We start from the raw sequence: 9,867 nt of genomic DNA on the forward strand, positions 1-9,867 counted from the left end.
AGCTCTCTGCTAATGGCCTAGGAAAGTGCCAGAAGATAGCCTAAATGCTTGGGCCCCTGCACCCACGTGGGAAGAAGCTCCTGACTGTTGGCTTTGGCCTAGCCCACCCCTGGCCAATGTGGCCATTTGGGGAGTGAACCAGTGGGTGAAAGACTCTCTCTCTCTCTCTCTCTCTCTCTCTGCCTTTCAAATAAAATCAATCTTAAAAAAAGATGTTTGTGGAAAAATGAAATCAACAGTTAATGTGCATTTTCCACAAACTCTTTGAAAAACCCTCATATATTTCCAGGAAGGAAGGGAGGGAGGAACTTCACAGGAGAATTGATAGAAGAAAAGATCTAACAAGATAGATAGAATCAGGGCTTCTGGATCAAAAATATGCTACACGGTGGAACTAATAAGCTAAGTAAGATGGCACAATACCACACAAAAGAAAAACTGGTAGAAGCTTGAGGAAAAATTTGAACTTTGGAATTGCAGACTTCAGTGGTGACCGCAGGCCCAAGTCAGGGGGGTGCTGTCCAGATGAGGATGCCCAGCACTGAGTCCCCCAGAAACCAAGAACCTTCTACTTAGAACAAGGAAACCTCAGCCTAGGCAGTGTTTAGGGCCATTGAAGAAAGAGTTAACAACCCTGTTGTTTGTCTCTCCCTGCATTTTCATAGCATCAAATGTGAGGGTAGTGTAAGTGGAGGGTGGCCCCGGGCATCTACTGGAGTGTCCTTAAGATAAAGGGGAAACACGGGCGACCCGAAATCCTGGCTCTGGATAGGCCTAGCTCTGGCCTTTGTTGCCATTTAGGGAGTGAACCAGTAGATCAAAGACCTTTCTCTCCCTCTCTAACTCTGTCCCTCAAGTAAATAAAAAAATCTTTTAAAAAAGATAAAAAGGGAATATGGGCTCCTCCACCTAGAGAGCAAAACCTGGAAAATCCTCTTGAGCCAAAGAAAACTCATCCTAACTGAAGAAATATTGTCAAGTACGCTTCTTGGATTGCAGGCCATATTTTAATGGCTGGCCTCTGGCTGTCCTGCCTGCTGATTCCTTACATGTATGTGGTAACAGTCACCCCCGATGGAACAAAGCCATAAGCCTCGGCCATTCTCACTCATTGCCCAAAAGATAAACATTGGAATTTATTACTTGCCCTCGAATCTCAATTGGGTCTCACACCCTATTACCTTCATACCCCACCCCTACATTCTTTCCAGGTTCCCAAGGCCCTGCACCGCCACCTGAAAGACCAGTTCCAGGAATTCACCACCGCGAATTTATTTTCTCTGAATAAATTCAGCCTGGCTGTAGATTCGTATACTGCCTCCTTTCTATCTAACCCAATTTGGTGTATATAATCACCCAGGATGAAAAATATAGGGGGCCGGCACTGTGGCATAGTGGGTAAGGCTGCCACCAGCAATGCCGGCATCCCATATGGGCACTGTTTGGAGTCCCAGCTGTTCCATTTCCAATCCAGGTCGCTGCTGTGGCCTGGGAAAGCAGTGGAAGATGGCCCAAGTCCTTCTTTAGGCCCCTGCACCTTCGTGGGAGACCTGGAAGAGGCTCCCGGCTCCTGGTTTCAGATCAGCCCAGCTCCCAGAGGCTCAGTAAGGTGACCATTGACGTCACTGGTAGACAACATAGAAACTTATTGCAATGCACAAAGCAAAGAACCAGACAGCTATTGCTTAATTCCTGGACTCCCCGTGGGGAGTGCAAATTATTTCTCAATTTTAAAATTGTGTTAAGACCAAGAATGCAAATGGAGTGGTGGCTGCCTGGCTATTATTTGAGTCCTTCAGTACCTCAGTGTCAGGCTCCGAGAGGACAGCCAGGATGGCTTCGGGCAGGAGGGGCTTAGGGATGCCTCCCCTAAGAGGAGCAACTGGGGAAGGCCCAGAAGGAAGTCCTAATGCCTTCCCCTCCCCCAGAGCCTCCCTCATCCCTGTTAGAGTTGAAGAACAGGACAAAGAGGATACAGACCAGGAACTCAACATCGAGAACAGGTTTATTTGGAGACAAACCTAAGAAGGACCCCCCTATCAGTGAGGGCACAGAGCCTCGTTGGTACAGACTAGGGGTTTATATAGTCAGGGCTGCTTTTAGTTCTGGGTTGGATGGGCATTTGGCAGGGCTGAGCTGGCTTGCATGAGTTTTTCAAACCAGGCGGGCTGACACCTAAGACAGTGGTGCAACTGTAAGATAGCGGTATTCCTGCTTGGGATCCTGCTCACTACCCAGCAATCCCTCTTCCTTCCCTATTCCTCTCTCGGTTACTGCTAGCAGAGACTCTCCTTTTTAAGGTATGCACCCTGTGGACCAACCAGAGGCCTACACATGAGCTGATCACGCAATGCTCATCCCCTAACTAAGAACTATAAGATGCCACTTAGGACGTCCACAGTCCATATTGGAATGCCTGGGTTCAAGTCCCAGGTCTGCTTCCAATTACAGCTTCCTACTAATGCACACCCTAGGAGGCCATGGTGATGGCTTAAGTAGTTGGGCCCCTGCCACCCTTGTGGGAGACCTGGATGGCGTTTCAGGCCTCCAGCTTCAACCTGACCCAGCTCTGGCTAATGTGAGCCAATAGATGAAAGGCGTCTCTCTGTCCCACCTCCCGAATAAATTTTTTTAAAGATTTATTTTTATTTATTTATATGAAAGGCAGAGTTACAGAGAGAGAGAGAGAGAGAGAGAGAGAGAGAGAGAAACAGCTAGAGATCCTCCATCTGCTAGTTCAGTCTCCAAATGACCACAATGGCTGGGGCTGGGGCTGGGCCAGACAGAAACCAGGAGCCAGGAGCTTCTTCTGGGTCTCCCACATGGGTGCAGGGGCCCAACCTCTTGGGCCATCCTCTGCCGCTTTCCCAGGTGCATCATCAGGAAGCTGGATCAGAAGTTGAACAGCTGGGACTTGAACCTGAACCCACATGGGATGCTGGAGTCACAGGCAATGGCTTAACCTGCTACACTGAAAAGTCAGACCTTCAAATAAATGTTTAAAAAATCAAATAAATATAAAGCAGCAGAGGATGGTCCAGGTCTTTGAGCCCCTGCACCCACATGGGAGATCCAGATGAAGCTCCTGGCTCCTGGTTTCAGTCTGCCCAGCCTGGGGTTGTTGCAACCATCTCCTTCTCCTTCTCCTTCTCCTTCTCCTTCTCCTTCTCCTTCTCCTTCTCCTTCTCCTTCTCCTTCTCCTTCTCCTTCTCCTTCTCCTTCTTTTCTTCTTCTTCTTCTCTTGCTCTGTAACTCTGCTTTCAATAAAAATCAAATACATAAATATCCATCAAGAGGGAAAAGGCTAATTACATCTATACAATAGAACACTACACAGCCATTAAAAGTGATCTTGCAAAATTCTTAGATTTTTACATATTACAGATTTTTTTTTATTTCTACCTAAGCAAAGTAGTAATAAAAGTTCGTGTATGTGTCCATAATTTTAGTGAACATGACTATTTTCGGTTTAAGGAAATAGTAACCCAAATCATCCTAGGGTCAATAAAGAAAGATACATTGAGGAGTACTCTCAGAGCTAGCACCATGTCTAGCTATAAATCTATTTAAAAAATTTTTCCTCTCCCCATATCTATCTGTATGTACTTTTGTGCCTTTTATTTCTGCTGGTTTAATATAATTAGTATGCCAAATAGAAAAATGCATCCAAATCAATAAATTAAGAGAAATTAGCGCTTACAGAACAGTGTGTAGGACCATCTAATTTTTGTAGAAATTGTGTGTGTAGACAGAATGACAGACGTGAGAAGCCCTCAACATCCAGCAGCTGGCCTGGTTCCCACAGCTGTGGTGTGTTATTCTCCTATCTCACAGGTTACCAATCTCACAGACTAGGATACTCTGACACCATGACACAGCGAAACAAAATGAGCTGGCTTTCTAACGACGTCGAAGCACAGGCAAAATACAGTTACTGTGCCACCCCAAAAACACTTAACATGCCCCTCTTGCAACCAAAATTAAGACTACTCTTTTCAAGATTTATTTGAAAGGCAGAGTTGAGAGAGAATCTCCCGTCCACTGGTTCACTCCCCAAATGGCTGCAATGGCCAGGGCTGGGCATGAGAGTGCCTGGGTTTGATATCCAGAGCTCCTAACTTCAGCTTCCTGCTAATGCAGGCTTCACGAGGCAGTGGTGATAGCTCAAGTCACTGCGAGCCTGCTACCCACAAGGGGAACCTGCATTGAATTCCTGGCTCCCAGGTTCAGCTTTAGCCCAGCCAAGGAACGAACCAGCAGATGAGAGCTTTCCTTCTCTGTCTCTGCCTCTCACATAAAATTATTTAAAAATTCTATGCTTTATATATTGAAGTTCTATTAAAGCGCAAATATATGTATATTATTGTAAGAGTTAAACATCATTATGTAAGAATTAAATTCAATTATTAATTCCAATTGTGAAAGTCATTAACTGTGTGCACAACATAATTATTAAGACCTTTCAAATAGTTAACTGAATATAGAAACAGATGGATAGTGTGAACATTAAGAGAAAATGTAATATCAAGCTAACTTTAGAAATTATGTTATAACCTTTTTGAACCAATACATTTTTATGAAAATTTTAGCCATAAAGATTAAATTGTATGTCAATTCTTGTCTTTATGAACTGTTTGATGTACTAGCCTTACTACCATTAAAAATAACTTTTAAGAACTTTATTTTATTTTTAGTTAACTAATTCCATTTAGGCCATGAGTCATGTTCTTCTACTGACCTCAGCTGAAAGTGAAAATGTATTTAATATGGTAAATGTGCAAAACAGTGAGAAGGAGAACAGTTCCACAGCTCCCAGGGCTAAGACGTTACAGTTTCTGCACTGTAATGTCAAAACATCCCTAAAATTGCTACTGAAAACTTTAAGTTGTAATAATGCTTATTGTTACTAAAATATCAGCTGTACTTACAATACCACGGATCTATGCTAAAATGGATAATATTCAACTTCACACTGTGCTGCATTTAAATATTGACTTTAACACTTGGCCATTCAGCATTTGAGCAAAATGTGCCTACATTGCCCTTTTGCATCTGTTCCTAAGAAAGCACAGAGGGGCTGGCGCTGTGGTGTAGTAGGCTAAAGCCTCCACCTGCCATCCCGTATGGGCGTCGGCTCAAGTCCCGGCTGCTCCACATCCAATCCAGCTCCCTGCTAATGGCTGGGCAAGCAGTGGAAGATGTCCTAGGTGCTTGGGTCTCTACACCCCTGTGGGAGACCCGGAAGAAGCACCTGCCTCCTGGCTTCGGATTGGTCCAGCTCCAGCCATTGCGGCCATTTGGGGAGTGAACCAGAGGATGGAAGACCTCTGTCTGTCTCCTTCTATCTGTTACTCTGCCTCTCAAATAAATAAATAAACAAATCTTTTTTAAAAATATATTTATTTATTTATTTGAGAGGCAGAGTTACACAGAGAGAGAAGGCAAGGCAGAGAGAGAGAGAGAGGTCTTCTATCCGCTGGTTCACTCTCCAACTGGCCACAACAGCTGGAGCTGTGCTGATCCGGAGCCAGGAGCCAGGAGCTTCTTCTGGGTCTCCCATGGGGGTGAAGGAACCCAAAGACTTGGGCCATCTTCTACTGCTTTCCAAGGCCATAGCAGAGAGCTGGATTGGAAGTGGAGCAGCCGGGACTCAAACTGGTGCCCATATGAGATGCTAGTACTGCAGGCAGCCGCTTTACCCACTACACAACAGCACCAGCCCCAATAAATAAATCTGTTAAAAAAAAATAGAAGAAGGATGTGGAAGCATGTTCACAGAGATCCAGTCACTCTTTTTTTTTTCTTAAAAGATTTTACTTATTTATTTGAGAGGCAGAGTTACAGACAGTGAGAGGGAGAGACAGAGAGAAATGTCTTCCTTCCATTAGTTCACTCCCCAGATGGCCACAATGGCTGGAGCTGCGCTGATCTGAAGCCAGGAGCCAGGAGCCTCTTCCAGGTCTCCCACACGGTGCAGAGACCCAAGGACTTGGGTCATCCTCTACTGCTTTTCCAGGCCATAGCAGAGGGCTGGGTTGTAAGAGGGGCAACCTGGACTAGAACCGGCTCCCATATGGGATGCCGGTGCCGCAGGTGGAGGATTAACCTACTGCACCATGGCGCAGGCTCCAAATAGTCACTTTGTGGCTTTCATCTCCCCAGCCAAAATATTGCCCCACATGTAGACAACTTACAAAATGTGCACTGTGACATTTTTCTGTACTTTCTTTTTTATCCTAAAGATTTATTTGTTTCTTTATTTGAAAGGCAGCATTACAGAGAGAAAAAAGGAGAGACAGAAAGAGAGACCTTCCATTCACTGGTTCACTCCCCAAATGGCCACAACAGCTGCTGGGGATGAACCAGGCTGAAGCCAGGAGCCAGGAGCCAGGAACTCCTTCTGGGTCTCCCATGTAGCTAGCAGAGGCCCAAGCACTTGGGCCATTTCTGCTACTTTCTCAGGTGCATTAGTAGGGGACTGAATCGGAAGTAGAGCAGCCGGGACTCAAACCAGCAGTCATATGGGATTCCAGCATGGCAGGCAGTAACTTAACTCCCTGTGCCACAATGCTGGCCCCTGTGTTGTCTTTGTTCTTTTTTTAACAAGGATATACTTATTTATTTGAATGGCAGAGTGACAGAGAAGGAGACAGAGTGAGGCCCACTGTCTGCTGGCTCACTGCCCTATAGCCAGGCCTGGGCCAGCCTGAAGCCAGGAGCCAGGAACTCCATCCAGGTCTCCCACAAGAATATCAGGGGCTCAAGCACTTGGGCCAGCTTCTGCTGCCTTCCCAGGTGCATGCAATATCAGGAAGCTGAATCAGACGCCAAATAGCTGAGCTCAAACTGGATGGAATACCAGCTGCTGTGCTACAACACTGGCCCTGGTCCTTGTTGTGTTTTCTTTATCGCACATGTATCCATTTATCTCATATTGTTTTTGTGCATTTCAAAATCAGTACAGACATTGGTGCATGTCACCTACAAATACGTATCAGTCATTTTAGCATACATATCAGTAATTTGAGTTCAATACTTCTTTATAGTTTTATTTGTAGGTTAAGTTTTCATACAGTTAAGTGCACAAATATTAAGTAGAACTTTTAATGAATTTTGACAAACACATCCACCTGTTTAATCGAAACCCCATTCAAGATATAGAGCATTGGGGCTGGTGCTGTGGCATAGCAGGTAAAGCTGCTGCCTGCAGTGCCAGCATCCCATATGGGCACAGATTCTAGTCCTGGCTGCTCCACTTCCTACCCAGCTCTCTGCTATGGCCTGGGAAAGCACCAGAAGATGGTTCAAGTGCTTGGGCCCCTGCACCCACGCGGGGAGACCTGGAAGAAGCTCTTGGTGCAGCTCTGGCCATTATGGCCATCTGGGGAGTGAACTAGCAGATGGAAGACCTCTCTCTCTCTCTCTCTCTCTCTCTCTCTCTCTGCCTCTCTGTAACTCTGTCTTTCAAATAAATAAATAAGGGGCCAGCACTGTGGCGCAGCAGGTTAAAGCCCTGGCCTGAAGCACCAGCATCTCATATGGGCGTGGGTTCTAGTCCCCGCCACTCCTCTTCCAATCCAGCTCTCTGCTGTGGCCTGGGAAAGCAGTAGACAATGGCCCAAGTCTTTCAGCCCCTGCACCCTCATGGGAAACCCGGAAGAAGCTCCTGGCTCCTGCCTTCAGATGGACGCAGCTCCGGCCATTGTGGCGATCTGGGAGTGAACCAGCAAATGGAAGTCCTCTCTCTCTGTCTCTGCCTCTCTCTGTAACTCTGACTTTCAAATAAATAAAATAAATCTTAAAAATAAATAAATAAATTTTAAAAAGATATAGAGCGGGCCGGCGCCGCGGCTCACTAGGCTAATCCTCCACCTAGCGGCGCCGGCACACCGGGTTCTAGTCCTGGTCGGGGCGCCAGATTCTGTCCAGGTTGCCCCTCATCCAGGCCAGCTCTCTGCTGTGGCCTGGGAGGGCAGTGGAGCATGGCCCAGGTGCTTGGGCCCTGCACCCCATGGGAGACCAGGAGAAGCACCTGGCTCCTGGCTTCGGATCAGCGCGGTGCACCGGCCGCGGCAGCCATTGGAGGGTGAACCAATGGCAAAAGGAAGACCTTTCTCTCTGTCTCTCTCTCTCTCACTGTCCACTCTGCCTGTCAAAAAAAAAAAAAAAAAGATATAGAGCATTACCATAACCCAAAATTTCTTTCATGCCTCTTCCCTGTCAATCTCTGTCCCCAACCTCCCCAGAAGCAGCTTTTTTTTTTTATTATAAGTGAATTTCAAAAAGTTCGTGGAAAATGGAATTAAAAGATAAGTTTAACTTGGTGCAAAAAAGTTTGCAACCCTTGTATATGAGTATGTATTAGTTTCAGCCACTTTGGACTTCCATATAAATGGAATTCATGCTGGACAAACTCTTTGGGCCTGGCTCATGTCACACAGCATAATATTTTTGAGACACATTCATACGGTTGTGCCTCTCAGTGGTTCCTTCCTTGTTATTGCTGTACAGTTGAAATCAACTGCACTCTATCTGTTAGCCTGTTACTGGCACCGGAAATTCTTCCAATCTGGGGCAATTACAAACAAAGCTACTATGAACACCTGGCTATGGACGTAGATTTCTCTCTGGTAAATACCTAGGAATGTAATTTCTGGGTTATGGGATAAGTAGATATTTACTTTTATAAGAAACTAACAGATTCACCCCAAAAGTGGCTGTACCATTTTGTTTTTACATTCCCATGAACAAGGAGTGAGATTTTGGGCTGCTTCACACTCTCACCAACATTTGGCATTATCAGTCTTTTTTAATTGTTGCCATTTTGGCGACTGTGCAGTGGTATCTCATCATGGTATGAATTTTCAGTGCCTTGATGACCAATGATGTTGAGCATTTTTTCACTCACTTATTACTCATTCATATATCTTGTTTACCTCTTTAGTCTATTTTATGGGTTCGTGCTTTTACCATTGAGTTTTTTTTTTTTTTTTTTGACAGGTAGAGTTATAGACAGTGAGAGAGAGAGAAAGAAAGGTCTTCCTTCCATTGGTTCACTCCCCAAAAGGCTGCTACGGCCGGTGCTGTGTCAATCCGAAGCCAGGAGCCAGGTGCTTCTTCCTGGTCTCCTATGCAGGTGCAGGGGCCCAAGCACATGGGCCATGCTCCACTGCCCTCCCAGGCCACAGCAGAGAGCTGGACTGGAAGAGGAGCAGCCAGGACCAGAACCCGGTGCCCATATGGGATGCTGGCACCACGGCACCGGCCCCTTCACCATTGAGTTTTAGCAAGAGTTTATTTTTTTTTAAATCCTACATACCAATACTTTGTCAGATAGATATTCTGCAAAGATTTTTCTCCCAGTCTGACACACATTAATGTCTTTTTCATTTAGCAAATTTTTGTTTGTGTTTACATAGAATGTATTGTTTGGAATAATTTAGATGTACTGAGAAAATTGAGATGTTTTTAGTGGCCTTGACAGTTCTGAAGAGCACTGGCCAAGTACATTACAGAATATTTCTGAGTTGGAATTTGCCTGATGTTTTTACCATGATTAGACTGGGGTTATGGATTTTAAGTAGGACAATCACAGAGGGGAAAGCGCCACTGTCATCACATCATAGCTGAGATTCATATTACCAACATGACTTATCAATATTGATGTTGACCTTGATCACGTGGCTGAGGTGGGGTAGAGCTACTCTCCACTCACCCAACTTCCAAAACGGTCCTCCTTGGAAGGAAGTCTCCATGCATGTCCCTGTGGAAGGAGTGGGAAGCTATATACAACATGCCCCTCACTGAGGATTCAGCACCTGCACGAATTATTTGGAATTCTTTTGCACTGAAGGTTTGACTCTAGCA

Source organism: Oryctolagus cuniculus, chromosome X, assembly GCF_051225735.1.
Source record: "Oryctolagus cuniculus isolate XC-2025 breed Fujian yellow rabbit chromosome X, ASM5122573v1, whole genome shotgun sequence".
Classification (NCBI taxonomy): Eukaryota; Metazoa; Chordata; class Mammalia; order Lagomorpha; family Leporidae; genus Oryctolagus; species Oryctolagus cuniculus.